Source organism: Sander lucioperca, chromosome 10 (assembly GCF_008315115.2).
Source record: "Sander lucioperca isolate FBNREF2018 chromosome 10, SLUC_FBN_1.2, whole genome shotgun sequence".
NCBI lineage: Eukaryota > Metazoa > Chordata > Actinopteri > Perciformes > Percidae > Sander > Sander lucioperca.
Window position 1 is genome coordinate 13957974 of NC_050182.1, and position 23376 is coordinate 13981349.

The 23376-nt window shown below is 41.8% G+C and overlaps 1 protein-coding gene across 4 annotated transcripts in view; it reads left to right on the forward strand.

The window, feature by feature from the left end:
* Window positions 1-45: 45 nt before the first annotated feature.
* Window positions 46-23376, forward strand: part of otud7b (OTU deubiquitinase 7B) — a 46058-nt gene continuing 22727 nt past the window's right edge. For all 4 annotated transcript variants that reach the window (XM_031279558.2, XM_031279560.2, XM_031279559.2 and 1 more), the window contains exon 1: window positions 46-256. The gene's annotated coding sequence lies outside the window, so the exon portion shown is untranslated. The remainder of the gene's footprint in view (window positions 257-23376) is intronic.

Consider the following 23376-nt stretch of genomic DNA (forward strand, 5'->3'; position numbering starts at 1 on the left):
TATAATAGAATATTCGCTCTGATTGGGTGGTTGTTCGTGGGGGCGGGTTTAATTCTTCAGTTGACGTTGTTGTTGTAAGTGGAGGAGAAATTACTTTGTCGGTGGTGGTCCAGTTTGGGATTTTACACGTAGTTCCACCAATGAAGATGTTAAAAAGTTAGGAATTGTTTGTCTTGGAAACGTGCATGGTACTCACAAGTTGGTACTTGCTGGAAAACTAAATGGGACGATGAAAAAAACTGCGAGGCCGTTGAAGGTAAGCAGTAAAGGGATACTCTAGCTACTACTAGCGTTAACGTTAGCTAACGTTAGCTGCTGATTAGCCAGGCTTGAAGTAGCCACTTGCTAGCCAAACGTCACGGTTCGGTCTACTTACTGAAAAATAGTAGACACTTCTTTGCAATAAGAATTCATGCACGCGTATGGCAGTTTCCTAAAGGGGTGACTAAATGGTTTATTACATGAAAATAAAGTTGTTAGGGTGAGTGTAAACGGTGCATGAACCCCATGCGTTTGAACGCCTCAAATGCGTTTATGTAAGCATGTGTATTGTTCGTTGATATTTTGTTTCAGAGAATAGTCGTAGCCACAATAGCTGGCTCAGAGTCAATATTTAGGACAAGCCATCATCGGTAGCATCCATATGCATATATTTACTAAGCATGTTGACGAAACAAATGGTTGCTGAACATTACATTAGCTTTAAGAGCTGTCAACTAACGTTAGCGCTTCAGCTGTGCAGGTTAAACATTGCATTTTAAAGTGCTGAATGGGAGATCAGTTCCATGTTTATGTTTAAACAGTTATGTTTTTGCTGTTAGAATTAACATAAATTGTATTAGCTAGCTTTCTAATAGCTGGTCGTCACGATTTAGATGATCCGAGCTCGGTTTTAGTTTAGGGTGGATGTGTGATGTAACATTTACTTAAAAAAACAGCTTTGAGAGAATTGTTGGAGTTAACGGTTTACATCTACGCGGATTTTTTTCTAACTTCTTATCAAAATCGGTTTTATTAAGCTAACGTTAGGTGGTTAACCTGATCGATTGAGTCAATTCAGCAGATCATCTCTTTCCAAACCTTGCTGCCATATAGCTGTGTGTGTGTGTGTGTGTGTGTGTGTGTGTGTGTGTGTGTGTGTGTGTGTGTGTGTGTGACTACTGCCTGAGCTGGCGGGTCATTAGGTTCAGTGTTTCGTGCAAGTTTTGAAACTAGGACTTGGGTTATTTGCCGATGAGAGAGGCTTGCGTTACACTTTTCCTTGAATTATTCAGGTCTTGTATTTGTGAGCTCTTTAGTTTGCTGGGACACTAAAGACATAACTTCAACATGAAAAGTAGGACAGAGGTACAAGTTCCTCACTGCACTTGGCACACAGGGGACTATTTATGTTGTTAAAAAGCCATATCCTGTTGGAAACACACGCAGCAGTAAGTATGAACCTCCACTTACAAGGTTGATGGGATTTAAAGAAGCTAGGCATTCTGTAGTAGTAAAATGAAATGCATCCAGCCCTCCCATCTGTACTCATTCCTTCCAATGCCTGTGCAGGGTCATGCCTGAAATGCGGCACAGACTGCCTGCTACTAAATATGGCTGGTAGGTTAGCCTGCTCTACCAGTCACCATGACAGGTCATCAGCCATGTGTTAATGCATTATTGTATAGTTGCCCATCAGTTCTGGTCCACTATGCACTGTGGCTGCTGTCAGGCTCATTATGCAAATCCTTAAAGGACAAATCCGGCGCAAAATGAACCTAGGGGTTAATTACATATGTGTACCGAGTCGACCGTTCTCTGGGATATGTTTTCATGCTAATCGAATGTGACCAGTTTAATTGCAAACCGCTAATTAGCTTATAACGCTAGTCGTTGGGGCAGAGAGAAATCACTATTTCTATACCACTAACAAGGTACAAAATAGCACCACAGTTCCACGGTAGCATAATGATGGTCCCTACATGTAAACCAAAGCATTGAGAACTTTGTAAGTGTACAGACAGTTTATTAAAAAGATAGTTTAGAACGACAGTACCGTTCATGTATACATGCGGGCGCCATCTTGGGAAAACAATCACGACCAGTCGAACGACGAACGCCGTGCAACCAGTAACCAGAAACATAGCTCAAGCACGGCGTTCGACTGGTCGTGACTGCTTTCCCAAGATGGCGCTTGTGTGTATATTTACATTTAGGGACCCTCATTATGCTACCGTGGAAGTGTGGTGCTATTTTGAGCCTTGTTAGTGGTATAGAAATAGCGATTTCTTTTTACTTTACCCTCTGCCCCAACGACTAGCGTTATAAGCTAATGAGCGGTATGTGATGAAACTGGTCACATTCGATTAGCATGAAAACATCCCAGAGAACGGTCGACTCGGTACACATGTGTTATTAACCCCTAGGTTCATTTTGTACCGGATTTGTCCTTTAACACATTGATGCATACAGCAGCACAGAGAGCATCTCAGGCAAGTATTTTAAGTAGGGTGTAGCCTCCCTCCATATGCAATTCAGATTCCAAACTGGCAGGGTGTAAAAGTGTAAGTAAAAAAACTAATTAGATAATAGAAGCCGCTTTGTGAATCGCCAAGTGCACGAAACAGCTAGTAGATAAATCTATTCACAACCTGCCGCTAGTGTCACAGAACAAGGTAGTATATTTTTAAAACCTTTGTTGCACTTAGATTTCATTTAACAACATTTGAATTTTGTTGTTGAAATGAAAATGTGTGGCTTGCAATTTGCAGCTTATCATACAGAGATCTCCAACAGTATTCAAACGGTTTGCATTGCTGCATTTCACAGTAGCCTCGGTGGAAAATGATACAGAAGAGAAAGGGGGGTGAGAATGGTAAAAAAAAAAAAAAGTTCACTGTTATCTTAGACGATCAGTAATGCGTAGGCACTTGTAATGCCCGTGGAAATGGGTTTGTCTTAGAGCTATCAACTTGAAGTTGCAAAGTTGCTTGTCCTGGTGGCACTGGGTTTATTGGCACGCTGTTTTGATATGACACATAGCAAAGTCATATGAATACACAATGGAGGGCAGAGCAGCAATTAACTAGTTTGAGTCTCAGTTTATAGTTTCACAAAGCAGGCAGTCAGTTTGGGAAACATGTTTCGTCTGGAGTTTTACCTCTCAAAGGTTTTGCGTTACTATCTTAACGATCTCTCATATCCTTAATGTCTTTAACATGGATCTTGTTAACTGTTTATGTGCTGGTGGATGGCTGTGACTGTTATGACTGCCTTGGTGCCCTATAGTATATAGTGTTTCACAGGGAGACCATACTGCTTTAGCAATGCAGAGAGCATGAAAATTTAAATTCGTCTCTCGACGGGCTCCCCCAAACAGCTGCTCTGTGTGTGTGTGTGTGTGTGTGTGTGTGTGTGTGTGTGTGTGTGTGTGTGTGTGTGTGTGTGTGTGTGTGTGTGTGTGTGTGTGTGTGTGTCATGGGTCTAGTATCAGTTCCCGAGCCAGGCCCATTTAGCCATGGAGGTATTCCCATAGGATCTCTCAAACATGGTCAGATTAATAAATAAGTAGATGAGTGCTTCTTCAGGTTAGTAGGACAAATGCATGCCTTTTGTGTCAAGTATACATCTCCCACTCAGTTTTGCAGCATGTACGCACAGACTAGAACAGGTAACAAAGCAAAGCTTAGCTCCTGCTTCTTTTAAGACACTTTGCAGCTTTTTTTTGTCAAGATTAAAAAAAAATGACAAATCATGAAACTCTATCCATGCAGCCATGCATCTGTGTTCTCATCTCTAAGCGGCACTGTCCAAAAATCGGCAAGAGTAGATGTGATACGTAAGAGAAAACTACCTTCGTCCCCACAGTGCCACAGTGAGACGGGGATCAATAGGCAGCTTGTCTCCGAGAGGCCTGTGTGTCCAGACAGCAACTCATAAAACTCTTTGGAGCCCCACCCTCCCTAGCATGGCTGATTGCCTGCTAGTCTTGTGACACAGCAACCAGCCAGTGCCCAGGGCGGTTTGTGTCAGGGTGGAGAGAGACCTAGAACTGAGGCATCTACCTGGGGTGCCAGCAGCTGCTTGACTTTGAACAACATGTGGATCGTAGGCCTTCACTGAATGCTTTTGGGATTTGGAATTTAGATCATTTATCACACAGTTATTAAGTGACTGTAAAGTAGGTTGAAACGGTTATATGATGAAAGACATAGCCTTATTGCAGCCATAATCCCATTCAGTATGAGGCGCCACACCCACAAGTGAAGCAAGAGCTTGCTGTATCACTTACTTTATGCTCTTCACCTTTTTCTCTACATACAATGCAGTGTAGGGAACTGATGCTAATTATTTGTCACCAGCCAAAACCTCACTGTTTTATTTGCCTTGTCGGAAAATTTGGCACATACATACAGCTGTTAAAATACATAATTACCTCATTAAAAAAGGGGCTGGACATTTAAAGTGAACAAACTACCATGACAAACACAGCTGCAAAGGTTGATGATTTTACATTGAATGCCAGCATAGAGTCTTGGTCATTAGGCATAAAAAAATGGTTTGGTTCCGGTTGGTTGTCAGTTGAGGTCATGGGTCGGTAGGGAATTTATTTTATTTTTTATTTTTATGTTTTTCCCAGTGGCAGCAAGGGATAGGTAGGACATTTGTAATTTTCCTTTACAGTAGCGATGGATACTCCATATTTTTTTCATAACATAGCCTACCTGTACTAGATGTACTCTACCACCTTGTGTGTCCCAGCATGTTACACACACACACACACACACACACACACACACACACACACACACACACACACACATACAAAAATGAACTGTTACTAATGTTGGCTAATTAAAAACTGACCGGAGCCCGTCGCTTGGCGCACCGGAGGACCGAGACACAAAGTAAACAAAGGACAAAGCTCAAGCTAACAGGCCAACGGCTTATTAGCTAGCCAAACACCGAGCGGTAACATCTGCAAAGATTGGATCTGTGAGCGCATTAATCTGCTCGGTGTTCGTCTTATAGCCGCCGTACTCTAACATCTGTTGATCCGTGCAGGACTTCACTGTGAGCGGACTGTTTAGAGACAATGTGACCGGCAAGTAACGTTAAAGGTTATTTGCTACTGTAGCAGAGCTGCAAGTAAACGCTGAACTGAGCTGTGTGTTTTCAGTGTTAAACACTGCTGCAGGTATTCATGCACGACTGATGACTAATTATAGTTCGCCTCAAACTTTTTATTTGTGTATTTATTTAATTTGTATTATTTCTAACCCAAGCTCAAAAAATGAATTTGGGTCGCACATAAATGGACAGGGTCGGTCGGAAACCGGAACCAAACAAAAACATTTTTTACGCCTTGTCTGTTGTGTCTGTCACATGTGACTGCTACTGTTGTGTTTTCTCACTGCTATTTGTCAGCTTTGCCCTATACTATAGCGATTGAACGTTTGTTCCCTTATTTTAAAATACTTTTGCCTTTTTGATCAATGCGCCTGCAGTAGGGGTGTGTGATTTGCCTTAAAATAATGTTCCAATATTACATGGTAGTTCTGAGTTAATTATATTTTTGATATGATAAAATCCTGAAAAATATAAAGTATTGTTGGTTGTTTGGACTTTTAAAAAACAGTAGCGCTCTCTCTTTATTTCTGGCTGTCTTTGTACTCAAATTTGTGAAATATGGTGAAATAAGTTTGTTGTATCGGCCACATTTGCCAATATCTTCTTCTTACATTGCTTAGGCTACATGTTACTATGGTTTGTTGTAGGGCCTAACTTTATATCTAAACCCCTTCCACACGTTATGTCACTATCTTTTTTGGTAGCAATGTTAGTCATAAAGTAAACAACTTGCAATATCAATGATATCATGATATGATACATTTCTATCACAGGAAATGGAACCAATATTATCACGAATGATAGGCTACAATATGGCACACTCCTAACCTGCAGATAATTTGCCCTGGTGCCTTAAAAATTCATATACCAATGTGCTCTTTGCAAAACATCTTGTATAGCTGACGAATTCATTTAATCCAAACTAATATGACCCAGTTTTGTAATTTCAGAGCCTGAATAAGTTTAAAATAAAAATTTTTTTCACAAGACAGGAAAGTATAGAAAACAACTGATAGGTGGTGGATTTGAAAACCAACAGGAGACTCCACAGGAGGGTTACATTTGCATTTATTGGTACTTGTCAAAGTGTCTGATGGAGTTGATGAATTCTCCAGCTACGCTAAAGTATGTCAACATTTCTTTAGTGGGTAATGTTTATTTAAAAGCATTATAGCAGGTGAATAATATGATTTTGATGCCACTTTAGCCTGTGGGCAAAAGTGTTTCCTGTGCAGACGAGAAAGCCATCAGTCCCTCCCGCCCTGCCCTGTTGATCCAGGACAGCAGGAGTAATCCCACACACAGCCCTGATGAGGAGCCTGTCACCCATGATGACATCACACAGGGAGTGACGTGAATTGCCCTGCTGCGTACAGGGACTGAACTTGCACGTGGTGATTCACATGAGCATTAGTGCTGCTCGCCTGCAGAGGCTGGTGTTTGTTTAGCCACTGGCTTTAGATCTAGACTAGCTTGGCTGGCTTCACATTCAGGCTGACTTAGCAGGAGAAAATATTGAACATTTGAATCCGTCTTGAGTAGTTGTAGCTCTATTTTGTGTCTAATACTAAAGGGTTTTCGAAGCTACTATCTCTCTTACAGCCGTCTTGTTTTATTTTGCAGGAGTACAACAAATAAAGTCAATTCTAGAACGGCACAGTCTAAGGTTCAAGTTCATGTCTTAAGAAATGTCTCACATTCCTCAAGGGTTAATATGCAAATTAAAGCAGTAGTCATCTCGCTTGCCTTCTAAATGTGAGTAATGTAATGATAAGCTCATTGTTTGTACACTAAGCAAAAAGGATATTTTGGCATCATTGCCAACCCGGAGACCAGAGATTTGTTGCCGGTGTAGGCTAGGGGTGGAACGGTACATGTATTTGTATTGAACCGAAACGGTACGGGCGTCACGGTTCGGTGCATGAATTTACACGGAGAATACACGGTATAAAAATAAATAAAACTTTTTTAATTAATGTAACGTGGAACTAATGTAATGCGGAACTACGGTTAGATACGCGGGTTCTTTAGGGACACCTAATCTGTAGCCCCGCCTTAGCTCTGAAGCTGATTGGCGCGCTGCCTATGTAGCCGATCTCTGCCTATGTATGCAGTTTTAATGAGTCAGAGATAGCAGCACTAAGGACGAGTATGGCGAGTGGTGGCGACCCACAAGAGTTAGAGGACCAGTCAGTTACAGTAGTACAGGCAAGAGAGTGGTGGATAAGACTGCTGTTGTAGATTTGTGGTACTTTTCCAGCGTCGCGGCTCCGAACCGTAACGTTAGATGGGACAGACGCCTTGTTTCTTTAGGCTAACTATATTAGCTTTAGCCAGGCAGGGAGCAGCTTTCTGCGGTGAAAAATGTCCGGGAGACGTCGTGAGAAAGTTGCATTAATCAGGTAATTTAGTTCGTCTTTGCAAAGAACAGAAATGCTGTATTTTCTGTTTTATAGCTGATTTTCTTATTTTGTTTACAAGTTACAGATGGAGTCTGGAGAAAATTTGGGGTACTTATTGTTTACATCTTACTTTACACACTTCAGGCTGTTGCAGCTAGCTCAGGGGAGAGACTGTATGACACTAGGTGGTACAGCCTGAGACATCAGTGTTTCCCACGCAGACTAATGTGTGGCGGTGCGCCTCACTATCAACACCGGCCGCCGCACATTGCGTTTCGTTTTAAAACACGTTCTTCTGCATTTCCTTTCCCTGCTCTCCTCCGTCTCTCTGTCACTTGTGTCTCGCTCACATACACACACACAGCTCCTCCCACCGTGCGGTGTGCGGTGTTTTTAGCCCCTAATGTCGCCTTCCAGGCAGCGCGGCAATGGTTATTGTCGGTACACGATCCGTTCTGCCTGCACGATCCGTTCTGCACATGCGCAAGATAATACTGTTTTACGTATCCATACGACCTGCACGATCTGTTCCATGCTAGCCTCCACCGGGAAGCTAACGTTAGTTTAGCTAACAGCTAATTCGGCTAACCGCTAGCTGACAGCTAGATTCAGTCTAAAATAACGTTAACTCAAACGTAATGGGAAAAGCAGGCTACAGCTAAATTAAGACTTCACAGTAATAACAATAAAGACAAGTATTGAGTGATTGTATTTTAAATGAGCACAAGTAGAACTGACGTAACAGCTGTTATATATGTCAACGTTTATTTTCAAGTTTTATTTTGAGGGTCTTTTAAAGTTATTACATGCTGTCTCAGCTAGCAGTTAGCCGAATTAGCTGTTAGCTAAACTAACGTTAGCTTGGCTGTCGACCGGAAGCGTGGAACAGATCGTGCAGTGTCGTAAATCCTCGTACAACCGCGCATTCGCGAACATTTTGCGCATGTGCAGAACGGATCGTGTACCGACAGTTATGTCAAAGAAGTTATGTTAGTGTTAAGGTGAGGGTTAGCTGCCTGTAAGGCGACATTGGAGGCTTAAAACACCATCGAGCCCACCGTGCACACAGAGTCTGTCTCCATAAAGGAGAGAAGACGGCTGGCGAAATTCACAAGTTCACTAAAGGTTGGTATCTATCTCGTGAACACCTTTACACAATCACACATTCACAATCACCGGCCTGACTCTAAGCAAACAAGCAATTGCGCCTGCTTTAGAAAGTTAACTAGTTGCAAGTTTGCGGTAAAATGCAGTTGGGTTGTTGAGGTCAAAACATTATATAGCAGCTCTGAATCAAATAAATGTATAATAAATAATGTTATGTCATTTTTTTACCCCCGGGCCAAAAATTTCTTTCGAATCTGTGGGAAACACTGGGCATGCACAATAAAAAAAAAAAAAACAATTTGCCTTCTGCGTTTTTGGTTTGCTTTTCTCTCCATTGTACCGAACTCGTACCGAACCGTGATGTCTGAACCGAGGTATGAACCGAACCGTGACTTCTGTGTACCGTTCCACCCCTAGTGTAGGCCTATAGTTAAATCTAAGAATATGTCTAAGAACAACGTGAGAGGTAGTTTTTTTCCGCTTTAGATCTTATGAGTTTTTCTTTTTTTATATAAATCCGGCTTGTACAACATTAACAAAAAACGACTAGGATTTATATCTTTTTTGTGTTTTTTCTATAAATTGCATTACTAATTGTTTGAATACTTAGGTTATTAAGGATTAAAGATGCTGATGCTTGTTTTCAAAGTACCTTTGGACAAAAATGCTGCATTACATAAAAACTGCATGAAAAGACTTTCTAAAACGAAACTGAAGTCTTAGAACTTGAAGTTAATTGCCCTTCACAACAAATCACTTTTGTAGATGGTTTTATGTTATGTTGTGTTATGTTGCCTGGCTTCAGTGTGACACTTTACTGTTTGACATGTTTGGCCCCAGTGGGAATCCTGTAGTTTAAGCACTATTAACACATTTTGATTATTTTCACCATCTTACTTTACTCTTGAGTCATATTACATATTTTGTATGGTCACGGTTGAATATCCCCAACCTTTGCTAATAAATAGGTGGGCAGTGCTCAGATGGATGCAGAGGCTTGTATTTCTTCACAGAGGCTAGAAATCAATAAAGAGGTTGCCAGGGCTGAATGAGGACTTCTCACCCACAGAGTCTGGAGTTTAGGTCGGCAGCTTTCTGGATTACTGAAACCAACACATATTGTTTATCAAGTAAAACATCTGCCTCTGTACTGCTGCCCTTCAGAGGCAGATTCACACTTTGCTCGGGATGCTCTCTACAGCAGTCACTCTCTCTTAATATATTGTTTTGGGGGGTTTCCTGTTTCTTCACATCTCTAAAACAATAATGCATTGATAGCAGCTTAGCTTCCACTTCCCTCACTCACCGTGAGGATCAAATACCCTCATTATATTTTCTGCTGTTTCAGGTGTTCACCGCACTGTCACAATGTAATGTGGTCTCTGTGTGGAATGTGGGAATGCCACTTATGGTCCCCTATAGCCCTCTCAACAGCAGCCTGCCTCATGCGGCTGTTAATTAGCAATCCTTGACTGGTGATTACTGGGCCTGATTGCAGTAACATACCTCGGGCACAGACCAGGAACCTTTGAGGCCAGCTCGGATGGATAATAAATCATCACTATAGACAGAAAGGAGGAAAGACTTACAGCATGATATAGATACAATTCTAATCCCAATAATTATCACATAATAGACTGAATAAAAGACAAAAGACATAACATGTCAATCATTTAGTTTATAAAACCTGTCAACTGAAATATCTCTGAGAGTTATTTCACATCTGAAGAGGGGACACATATTATATGATCTTACATATAGCTATCTCAACACTGAATCCTAGGGAATGTAGACCTGAAATCACCAGCTGTTCTCAAATAAGACACTTCCTGTTTTTAGAGGAAAATGTGTGGGTTTATTTGTTTAACGGAACATTGTTGCTGTTACTGTATCCATCCATATAAGTAAACCTCTTAAAATTCAATTCTGAACAAGCTTTTTCTTCACTAAAATGTGAGTTTTTCATTTCAAGCATTGGCGTGCTCTGCAGTATTTTAGCACTCTTGGAGAACTAAGTGAATTTAGAGATCTCTGCTGCATGACATCAGCTCTCAGACACTTTGATAAACACTTGTGCTCAGAAGCTGATACTGCCCATTTCAGCTGGCTGAACTTGGCTGTTATTACTTTGCTCCAGTGAACATCAGTCCACAAAAGGCTGAAGGGAACCACTATGAAGCACTCTTAAGCTCTTCCACTGACTAGGTTTTGTCTGACCATGTCCCTTTTCCTGAACCAAATTTACGCCTTGTCACCTGAGCAGTGGGCACACTGAACGATAATATAATAATAATAATAATAAACCTTATTTATATAGCACTTTTGTTTTAACAATGTTACAAAGAAAATAAAACCAGACAAGGCAGATACAATGACAATAAGGCCAAAGGACATGAGCGCAGATGAAGTAAATCTGCTCAAGTGCCTTGACTTCAGTCGGCAGAGAGTTCCATATGTGTGGGGGGGCTCTAATAGCAAAAGCCCGATCACCCTTTGTCACAAACCGCGACCTGGGAGTAACCAGCAGGGCTCCATCCTCCGCGGATCTCAATGCAGTTAATGAGTTTACGTCATCTTGAATCTCATTTGAGCACACTCTGTATGTAAATGGGTGCCCGCCCTAACTGTCCTTGCTGTGCTGTGGCCTCAAGGATATCAATATCTTTTTGTCAATTCAAGCTAGGGCTAAACTGGGCGGGTACTCGGGGTGTGATGCTTTTGAGAGAGCACGTGGCATCACCAATGGAATGATTGTCTTTAATTAAAGCATTAGGTGTTCACCAGGGCGTTTATTTCCTGACGGTGTTTAATGTTGGTTGTTGGCTGTTTTTGAACTCTGCACAGTGCAGTGTTTCTATGTTTAAACTGAGATTATGAGCGGATTCTTTTTAGACCATCTGAAACAGGAGGTTGCTCTAATTCTAGCAACTCAGAGATTAGGTGGTTATTCTCTGTATGCATTTGTACTGTGGTTATGCTTAGACAGCTGTTATTGCTCTGGTTTAGATGCAAGGATACTCAGAGCTAGCGGTCTAGTATCTAATGGGCATAAAAATGTCCTCATGAACAATAGTAATAATATACTCAAACCACTGTGAATGTCTTTTTTTTTTCTTCTTATTCCTTGTGTTGCATTTTTAAAGTTGCAGTAGCTCAGTCAAGTAAATCAGTTCAAAGCTACTACAATCTGTGGTTAACACATTTTTTGGTTCTATACACTCCAAACAATAAAACCAAGGTCAAATTCATGATCTGTAAGTAGATCTAGTTTTCCTCAACTTATTTTGCCTTGAGCTCTCATGGAGAAAAAGGCTGGTTGCTGAGTTGGATCAGGTTTGGATGTTTCTGAGCCAGCAAGCAGAACAGGGAGGCCGAGGGAGGGAAGTTAGACTTGGCAAATTTTTGTGTGATGACTGGACAGCTTTTGGACTGGACCAGCTCGAGTAGTATGGCCTCTGAGAGGGCAGGCATGGTGTGGAATCTCTGACATCAGCTGTGTATGCATTCGGACTGGTGTTGTCTTACGCATTACACACACACCCAGACGCCCACAGCTGGTGGTCAAGCCTTCATCAGGGCTGGAATGTACATTGCATGTTTCACGCTGCAAAAATGTTATCCATTAGTAATAATAATATACCAGCTTAAGTAAGAATTTTCTGAAAATTAGATTTAGAGTAGTTTCCATGTAGGGAGGCTAATCTTTTCCTACTTTTTTGAATTTTGAATTCCCACTTGTTTTGTGCTTTTTACAGTGTAGGCTGAGGCGAAAGATCATTATTGTCCTTATTTGGGAAGAAGATAGCCAGTACTTGCTGCAGCTGCATCAGGGTTCTTTGCTCCAAAAAGACAAAGGCTTTCTTGGATTCACATGAAGAAGCATTGCTTTTTTTTAGCTGATGGACTTGAAACGGTCCACTAGTTCCTATATTTCACATGTCAACAGCAGCTCTGTGGATGTTCTGTTGTGGTACAGTTCAGTGGGTTGGATTGTTTTTTCTCCAATGACCAACTTACTAGTATATTTCCTTTTGCCCAGAATTTACTGTATTGATTACTGAGATGTAAACAATTGCAACTGAAAACATCAGCCCCCTCCCTCAGTACTGGTCAAGCACATCTGATCAGCTGAGTGAGAGAATTAGTGAGACAGCAGTTTGCGAACAGAACAGGAATATCTAACAGAATCTTTATATATTGTATTGTTTGCTTGTTCTTGTTACTGGAAGGTGAACCCTTGATCTTTCTCCTCTATGATGAACATATTAATTAAAGGTGGTTTAAAAATGAATTTATTTTGACATGGAGAAAGGGGGGGAAAAGCATTGACTCGCTTTGCTGCGCAAACCTCTCTCGTTGCAGTGGCCTTGTATATGCCCGAGGGGGTATTTACAATGCAATGCTTATTATATGCTTGAGCATCACGCCAGCCCTTGGAAATGAATGTGCCGACGCTACACTGTTCTATATGATGCATTCAGTTGCCCTTGAAGACAACTGATGTTGCAGAAAATGACAAAATTGGCTGAGATATCTTCTGCTTTTTTCACAGGCGGAGCAATTTTTCTATGCCGTAAAAGGTATATTTATACTGTTTTTTTGTCAACACAAATACAACATTGTCAGTAAGAAAGCATTGCCCAACCCTATAGAATTATATTACGCTATACAGAGCAGAGATTTTGCATTGCTATGCTCTGTTGTGCATTTAGTTGTCCAAGGCTGTAGGGTCCACTGATTATTTTTTAAATCCCTTTCCATTTTGTGTCAAGAGGGACTGATGCAGTATATCCTATACAGTCCCTCCAGGATTTCGGTGCCTTTTTTTGAGATTGTTGCGGCCCAAAATGCCTGATTTCACAGAAGCTTTGCTTTGCTAAAAGTTGCGATGTCTTTTGTATGTTTGTTGCAATGAAGTTACGGGAGACAGTGAAAGTTGTTTTTTTTTTGTATGGTTCTTTAAAAATAAAAAGGAAACTTGTTTTGGGGAGAATAAAATTACTCTGGGCTGAGATTTCCTAGTAACCTTACCAAAAAGGCTCAGGATGCTGCAAATGTTGGTATAATATGAAAATGGCTGGTAGATTTAAGACAAAAAATAATAATTTATTGAATGAATCAAATCTGAACATGTCTGTCAGTGGCTTGTTGATCTTTACATTGTTAGTTAATTTCCTATCCTGGCCTGGGACACACATTCATACAGTTTGATAAAGTAACCTTACTTATTGGACTTTAACTTATCATTGCACTTATAATAACGAGCGTAGCTGTCCTCAATTTAGGTCATCATGTCGTCTCATCTCCGGTTTATCCTGCAGCCACCGTGTGTGATTGTGTGTGTGTGTGTGTGTGCGTGGCAGTCGCGGGGGGAACTGAGCAGCCCCGCCCACCGCAGAGAGCCAACAGGATTGAAACAGCAGCAGCTTTCAGCTACTTTAGAGAGAAAAAACGTCACAGCGTACATTAATGTTAAAATGTATACAGGTTGGCAGGATGGTCTGAAATGTTTTGCACGGTCTTTCGCTGTACGTTTTGTTGGTAAATGTGAGATGTTCGAGTCAGTCACACACGTCTCGTCTTCATCAGAAACAAGGAAATGATCAACCCGTGGCCGTTCTCACTCCCGCTTAGTCATTGGCTCTCAGAGTCACATACTGACGGCACGTGGGACTGCTGGGATTGGTTGAAGTCGCAGGAAACTTCAGGTTATTGGTCAAATTTGCGGAAAGGTTACGGTGATTGGTCAAAATTGCGAGTCACACTAAATTCACGGTGATTGGTTGAATTTGTGTGAATTGGCGACATCGCGAAATCCTGGAGGGACTGACTATAGCAACGATTCATTCTCCTTAGTACATTAGTGCTTTTGTGCTGCTCCGTTCAGCGGAGAGAAACTTTGGTAGAACTGGGTAAAAGGTTTGGTTTCTCTTTCTCTCCTCCTTTTGCTGCAATTACACAAAATCAGGCATTGCAGCAAAAACACCAGTTCTCCCATTTGAATGTGGGTTGAGCGTTTAGGTTGTGGCGGCGGGAACCACAGGGGATGCCGAAAGCTGGTACCGTGACTCTCGACTCTCTTACTCGCTCTAGCACGCACGCACGCACGCACGCACGCACTATGGCTCTGCTATTCTGTTAAACAGATACGCTAGAATCACCAGCGCACAAATATAAATCCTCACAACAGCGTAGGCCATTTACGTAGGCTGCGTAGAGCCTACATACAACCATAAATCAGCCATTAGCCAGGCAACGATCAGCCTCTTTCCCAGCTGTAGCTGTAGCTTAATGTTATGTAATGAGTGTAGGCTGACTGGGCTCAGTCAGTAACCAGATTACTGCACTCCACAGATAAAGACAGCTGAAGGACAGCCATCCCACCACGCCTTTGTTTTTCTTCCTCTTCTGTTTTTTTCTTCAGTATGTGTCACTGAGAAAGTGAATTAACAAGGAAGCATTTGCTTCTACAAGGTCCTCTACAAGTTTTTATGCATGTGTCTGTGGTTTTAAAGACAATAAGCTACAGACATTTAGAGCACTTATGACTGACAACATAAGGCTAATTGAGACGTAAGTGCTGTGCATCAATCTTGTGGAGATTTAAGTCTCCAAATGGCCCTCATTAGCTGTCAATAGCCCGACTGATACTGGATTTTTTATATTTAGGAGTTAAAAAAAATCTTTAAAAACGATAAGCACATAATATAACAAATCTTGATAGGGATCCCTTAGATTCATTTTTCAAAGAATTGTGACCAATATTCATACTAAGCAGGACATTTTATAGTTGAAAAATCAACTTGTCAGTGCTCTGTAGTTAACAAACTACAGAGACACTGTTTTTGTATAAACCTACTTTGGCACATCTGTACTGCAATTTCTAGTTACTTATTTGCCGACATTCACACTGATACTATATATCTGCAATAAGCTTATATGCGTACTGTACCTGTCGATATATATTGAGCTCTAGCTCTAGCTGTTAGCACTCTTTGTTCTGCCCAAAGGTTTTGCTTTCTAACCCACCATCACTTTAGACCGGAGATGGAGCACTGGGGCCACACTTATCACTCCTGGCACACCAAGCACATTGTCCTCCCCTGTTTGCTTATTTTACACCCTTTATCTCATTACTCATATGGTTTTGCGAGGGTGTGTTACATTTGTTGAGATCACAGGAAAGGTTTTTGTAATTTAACTAAACTAGAATTGACACATTCATAGACAAGGTCATACATCATGCCCGGACCATTAAAGGGAAACTCAGTCAGCATTATGTGAAGTCTCACCACAAACTGTGCTGATATTAAAATAATTGTCAGGCTCTGGGTCATTGTTAACTGTCTATTCAAGTGTAGTGCAGCCCTTTTGTTCTTTGACCTCAGCTCTTTCCCTGTAAAGCAAAGCTCACGTTTCACACGATGAATTGTAAACTTAGCGAGCTGAACATGAAGTGGTAAGTCTTGTAAACACGTACATGACCCTGTTTCCCTAGTTCATGGAGACCTATTGTAGGTAAACCTAGCTTAGTGTAATCACCATGTGGAGAAGCAGGTTCTGTAAATGGCACAACCAGTATTCCACATGTAAATACAAGTGTAACTCCTTTACTAAAATTCAAAACACAAGATTTGAAAACTTTGACTCCTAAATTAATTAATTATTAAAAGACAGACAGGCAGTTGAATAACACAGTTGTTTGTCTGTGCACTAAACAAAATCTCAGTGGTTTACATCTGTAATGTCTTTAAATACAGGAGCAAAAAGAGCAGTATTCTTAAAATGCCTAGGTCCCTTCTATATCTCAGACTCTTTAAAGTCACGTAAAGACGGATGTTCGAGCATCTTTCTTCTGTATTGTGACATATTTCTGAGTGAATCGAAATATATGGGCGGATATCCAAAATTAATTGAAATTCTGATTTTTATTTGAACCCTCAAAAAGGGCTGGGGCTTTGCAAATACAGCACAATACAGAGCGGTAGAGACATACGGAGCTCAGAAGCTGCAGGACTGTTGGCCTCCACCCGCACCTCCTGAAATGAAGGAATTAGACCTCAACAGTCTTTGGATTTTAGCTGGCAAAGCCTTTGTTTACGTTTCCAAGCACACACCTCCTTCTAAGATATTGCTCTGCTAGCTAGTAGGCTAGTACCCACAATAACTAATAGAGTTGAGCCGTATACTCGGCTGAAACGAGTATCCGGTACGGATAAAGCACTTTTGCCGAGTACGAGTATTATACGAGTAATACGAGTCAATATCTGTGCTCGGATTGAATAAAAATCCTCATTGGGTAGCTGACTGTGTCTGCGTTCTGTGATAGGCTAGTCGTCACAGCGCCCCTCCCCTACACACATACAGATTTATTGTGTTGCTGTGTCCCGCTCTGCTCACTCACACACAGAACAGCTCTCTCTCTCTTTGTCTCTCCCTCAGTCACTCAGGTTCGCGGGTCTTTTCCGTTAACGTTTAGGGTTTCTTCAGCTTCAGGTTTGTTTTTTACTTCAGTTTGTAGTACTTACTTATTAACCAGTAGAGTTCTGGTAAACGTGGGGTTTGTTCAGACGTGGTGCTTGGTAGAATGCGACTCGCGTTGCGTCTCTGCCTGTCGGAGATTTTTTTTCTTTTTTAAACCGTCAGCTTGCTCTAACCAGTTGTTTTTACTTCAGTGTCTGACACTTTCTTGCTGTATTTCATAAAACAAATAAAGGAAGTAGTGGTATAAAACTATATTACAAATTAATTAGCTACACGCTACACACACACACATACACACACACACACACACACACACACACACACACACACACACACACACTTTCTCTCCCTCTCTCTGCCGGTCATCAGAGTTTTTTAAAGCCCCGCCCATTTCAAGACAACCCGACCCACCTCTGGGTTAAATCCCGCCCACTTCCGGGTTAGGCCCCACCCAGTCCGAGTACAGATACAGGTACAGATAATTCATATGGTTAACAGATACAGATACAGATAATGCTGTACTCGCTCATCCCTAATAACTAACATCCAATTGCGATTTCATCACTTCTAAAAGAGTGAACTACTGACAGCCAGACTACAACATCAAACATTGTAATATTCTACAACTGGATGCATCTACATTTTATTATGTGTTGCCATAGCAAGTAGTCCAATCAGGACAATCACATACCGAAAAGCATTTTGAGTTGTCGAATCATGATTCACAGTTTGCGCTGCTGCCGCTGCATAGCATACTTAATAGTTAGACAGAAACGTGACATTACATTTTATTATTATTTTATATTTAACAGCTAACGTTAAAGTTATGAACACACGCAAGTCATCAGAGTCATCGTGCCTCAGGTCAAGTCTCGAGTCATTAACTAAGTCCAAGTCGAGTCTCAAGTCATTTATTTTTTGTCATCAAAGCGGTGACTCAAGTCGACTTAGTCTCAAGTCCACATCTCTGGCTAGCACCTTCACATTTGATTGGATACATTAATGTAACTGCCTCCACGTTCAAGATAAATCATCAAAAATATTTTCACGTTTTTCAGGAAGAGAAAAAGAAAAGGAATATTAATATATATTTCACTATATACTAGATCATATTTTTTACACACATTTAGCATAAAACAAGAGATACATAAATAATAAATTCAGGGGACACAGGATTAGAAGTTTTAATTTCACTGTGTCTTAAAGGTAACCTGACTCCGCCAGATGGATTTGCTCGGCATATCCATCTGGGAACTTTCTGTTGGAGAACGTTTGGGAAGGGGCGAAAATACTGGTTAGCTGATTGGATAAACCATCTGTCTATCACCACCTATGTTGGTGATAGACGGGCCAAATCAACCAATCAGATCAACGATATATCAAACTCTTGCCGAAACCAGTCGGGAGAAGAGCAAAAACATCTTTTCCTCTGAGAAAAGCCTCCAGTGCCATTTTTTTGCTCTTCTTTCAATGAAGGAATACTTTCTAATTCGGATAAAACTTGCGCGATAGCTACGCTCATCTCATCCGTGGAAGCCGCCATGTTGTTTAGACTGAACAGTCGCTTCTCGTTGCGTCACACCTAAACCCGCCTCAAAACCAACGCTGATTGATCGGTCGTTTGGCGAACGGCTCCACATTTTCTTTGTCTCAAGATGCCAGACTGGCGAGGCTATCTTATAGGTCCCATGGCATGGAAATGTCACTTTATGAGGTTTTTTAACATTAATATGAGTTCCCCCAGCCTGCCTATGGTCCCCCAGTGGCTAGAAATGGCGATAGGTGTAAACCGAGCCCTGGGTATCCTGCTCTGCCTTTGAGAAAATGAAAGCTCAGATGGGCCGATCTGGAATCTCCTCCTTATGTCGTCATAAGGAGCAAGGTTACCTCCCCTTTCTCTGCTTTGCCTGCCCAGAGAATTTGGCCCGCCCATGAGAATGAGAGAGACATCATGGCTTTCAAACCATGGATGTATTAAGAGAACTGGATACAGTGTTCGGCGGGAAGCCCCGTACGTTCCAATGAGAGTGCTCAAAAGCGCATAAAGCAAACATGGAGCTCGGCTCTTCCGCATTGTTGGCCCATAACGCTGGTTGGCTCACAATGGGCATGCGCACTAGCAACAATTTGTTTGCGTTGTCGTAGCAACCGGTAGCAACATGCGCGTTCATGAGCTTCTCTGTCGTGTCTCTTACAAGTGGCGAACTCATGAACTCGCCGTTTTCATTGTCTAAAATATTCACTAACGTTAAACACTGTTTTCGTTGTTCCCGATCGTTTACATGCTTAGCTAAATAAATGATAGATGTAGTTAGCTAGACAACCAAGGAGATTTAATAATTATGTTGTGCTACTAGCTAGCTACCTACTAACTAGCGCTAGCTAGCTGTTAGCCTGCAGTTTCGTGAACAAAGCTCATCCATGGCTTCAGCTCTCATCCACGTTACAAGCTTTACAGCATACGGCCCTCAGATGTATTATAAGAGAGAACCAAGGCGATGTAATCACTATGTCTGTAGTAACGTTATGTAGGCATATAGCTAGCTATGTATAGATCTTAATACAGCCATGCTAGCTACCCCTGATGTTAACAACTAGCTAGCTAGCCGATAGCCCGCCAGTTTGGGAAACGCTAATGACGTTACGTCCACGTAGCTAACAGGCTTTACAGCAGCTACATACATACATCCCTGGGATGTATCTTGACTTCATAAGATAATACCAAAGAATTTCTAATATGGGAAGAAGTTCCACTCTCTCGTTAATTCCGGCTTCTGAACTGGTTGCAGTTCCACCAGAGTTCCATATAGGGGGCGCTCACAGGCCAGTGCAGAATGAATGGGACTCTATGGAGCTATACCCCTCAAAATCCACTTTTCTCAGGATATAATTTTTTGTCTAGTAATTTGAATGTTGCATTTGAAAGGGGAGGCTAAGAAAATACACACTGCTGGATGTTAGATTTTTTTAAAGTGGCTTTTTTGTTCTAAAAAGCCTTTTAAAATGTCAATGACGTCATACACATATACGGCCAGAGATTCTGCTTTACGGCAAGCTTTGAGTCGCTTCCTTTTTTCTCTCTCGAGGCATCGACAACACAGCTGACAGATTAGACTCTCCCTGTCAATACACATGCTAGAAAGAGGTTTGCTAATGTTTTAAAGACCACGCCGAAATATTCACTCTGGCATTCTGGTTCTGCTTCGGATGCCGTCAAGCGGGAAGTACTCCTTCATTCAACTTTCGACCTATAATCCATGTTGAACTTGCAAAAACTACAATCAAATCTGAGATTTCTCAACGACAATCAGGCGAAAGAGACAAATTTAGCCGTCTAGCTCCATAGGGTCCCATTCATTTTGCACTGGACCGTGATCACCCCCAGTGGAACTCTGGTGGAACTGCAACCAAAGTAGGTACAATGGGGCTTAATAGGGAGTGGAACGGCTTTCCGTAGACGGGCTTTGATAATACCATGGACGTATTCACAGAACACATGGTGAATTACAATCATTAGCTATATCCATTATTACAGCTAGCTACATGAGCTCGGGAGAACACATCATGTGAGCGGGCGGGCGCAGTCCCGCGGCTCTGCTCGTGTCCACTATGCGCGTTCATCATGCCAAATTTAATAATTCTGGATTCGCTTCTAGTGAATGTTAAAAATGTTAAAAACGTAACGTTTTAAACAAGGACCCTTTCAGTGTTCGGGCTGGTAAGTTGATATACCCAGAAACAAATTATCCGCTGAAATATAGACGTTTCTTTCGCCATGCAAAGTCTATGTGAAAAGTCTTTCTGGGCCATGGGGTGCAGTACCACCGTTATCCGCTAAGCCCATGGTGGCTTTTAGACTCGGCGCTCTTCCTGGGGGCTTGTTTCAAACGAGCAAAGTGGCAGTTGGTCAAGGCCACACCCCCACCCTCCACCTTGACCCCCCCCTCTCTCCTCCTCAATAGCATTTAAAGCTACAGACACAGAAATGGGACATACTAAGGAAAGCTCATTGTGGGACTGGCTCTAGTGGCTGTAATTCTGCACCAAGGCTGAATTTCGGGAAAGAGACTTCAGATACAGTATTAGGGGACCACTAAGGCCTATATAAAAGCACCCAAAGAGCACCATGTCATGGGACCTTTAAGAACAGCTAATCAATATTTGTATAGTAATAATGTGTCAAATAATTTGAAAGAAGTCGCGAGTAGTGATGGATCTATAGAGAATTATCACCTGAATCCGCAGCTTTGCTCGGTTTTACGGAGCTTTACAGCGCGTTTCATTATTGTTTAGCTGTCAGCTGCCACTTTACTGTTTTGGTTCACTCTCTGCTCTCATAGGGTCGTTTTCAGCGTGGAGGTTCTAAAACCCACTGTACACTACCTGCTCAGCACCACACAGCAGACAGACAAAATGAGCCACTAGCTGGGGAACATAATGGATCATTTAGCAGCTAAACAACCAGATAATTTCCCACAGGAGTTGGTGGAAATAAAAACAATGTAACGAGATGTGGACACAAAAATGAATCCAAATTAATTATGTTGTTTAGTAACTGCTGGATGTGTAAATAAACATATGTTTGCTAACAATATGGCTAAATCAACTTAAAAGGTGATGTTAATGTTGCGTTAACAACTTGTTTCCGCCGCCCCCAAGGGTCCCAAACAAATTGTGTAGCGGATATTAAAATTAGAAAATGTTTAGATGTGAATCAATTTTGTAGGTTCATATTATTAAATCCTAGGTTACCCCAGCTGCTCTTTAACATCGTAACATTTTTCGTAATTTAGGTCATGCCCTATTGAGTGACCTAGCATGGGTAAACCTAGACCGTAAAGCATCACAAAGCATTTAGAGCACTAACCGCTTTTGCACATAAAGGCCTAATCTTTCTGTCGTGCCCTTTGTGTGTTATACATGTTATTGTTTGTTTCTCTCCTCATGTTCCTTATCTTGGTTTGCTGTGAACAGTGGGTAATGGCCTCACCCCAGGCTGATAACAACACATTGAACCAACACTACTAAATCCTGTCTGGACTTTATAACAACAAAGACAATGCCGACAACAACAACAACAAACAAGACAAGAAATGCAGTTTGAATTAAACATCCATCCATCCATCCATCCATCTTCGTCCGCTTATCCGGTCTCGGGTCGCGGGGGTAGCAGCTCCAGCAGGGGACCCCAAACTTCCCTTTCCCGAGCCACATTAACCAGCTCCGACTGGGGGATCCTGAGGCGTTCCCAGGCCAGGTTGGAGATATAATCCCTCCACCTAGTCCTGGGTCTTCCCCGAGGCCTCCTCCCAGCTGGACGAATTAAACAGAATAATGAAAATAAAATAAGTGTTAATAGAAAAATAGTATTGGAGTAGTAATGACAACAGAGTAACTTGCTTTTGTGCTTATTTCTTGTGGCTTTCATGTAGCCCCGTGATTTCTTTTACACATCTCATCTTTTCACCGACTTGTGTCTTTATCTTTAGGAAGTAATTGCATTTTTGGCTGAGTCATATACTGTAGTTTGCACTTGTCTTTTCTGTCTGGCTAGAGAGTCAGGCTTGTTGAACTCCCCTGGTAGAGGATGATGCCTTCAACCAGTTGAGCTGCTCATTTGGTCAACAGTAGAAGACATTTGTACTCAGCTGTTTCTCCCGGTGTGGATGTAGGTAACATCTCAAATGCGAGGGCTTGCATTCCATAAGAAGAGTATAACAATGTTTGCTTCATAAATGATCAAAGGGCCAGCAAAAACAAACTTATGTCCCCAGTCCCAGCAGTAAATGTAACCCTCTCAGCCCACCGAGGGCTGACGCAGTGGGCTGTGGTGACCTCTCTGTCTCCCTCAGTGATCCAGGCCATTCTCCCAGCCCTCAGCTCAGCACCCACGTGTTGTCAGCAGCTCCTGTTACGTAAGCCCTCCTGCCAGACAAAAGCTCAGCCATCCCAGACACAAATCACTGACTGCCCCATGTTGGCAGCAGCACTGTTAATGTTAGCCAGTAATCCACACAGGGTCTTTTCTTTTATGGATGTTTTTTGTGCGCATGTTGCCAAATATAGAATTTTGGCCACCAAATTAAAAAAATCCCATTTTGACGGCATGAAATGTAATTTATCTTGTATTTGTGTGAACTCCACGTGTCATTGCTGTTAGGCTGCCTTGACATTAGAGGTGGACACTGGCTTTACTGTAATTTCCACTCACTTTTTGTAGAAAAAGCAATTAATACATTTTAGCTTTGGTGAAGGTACACACCCTATTTTGCAT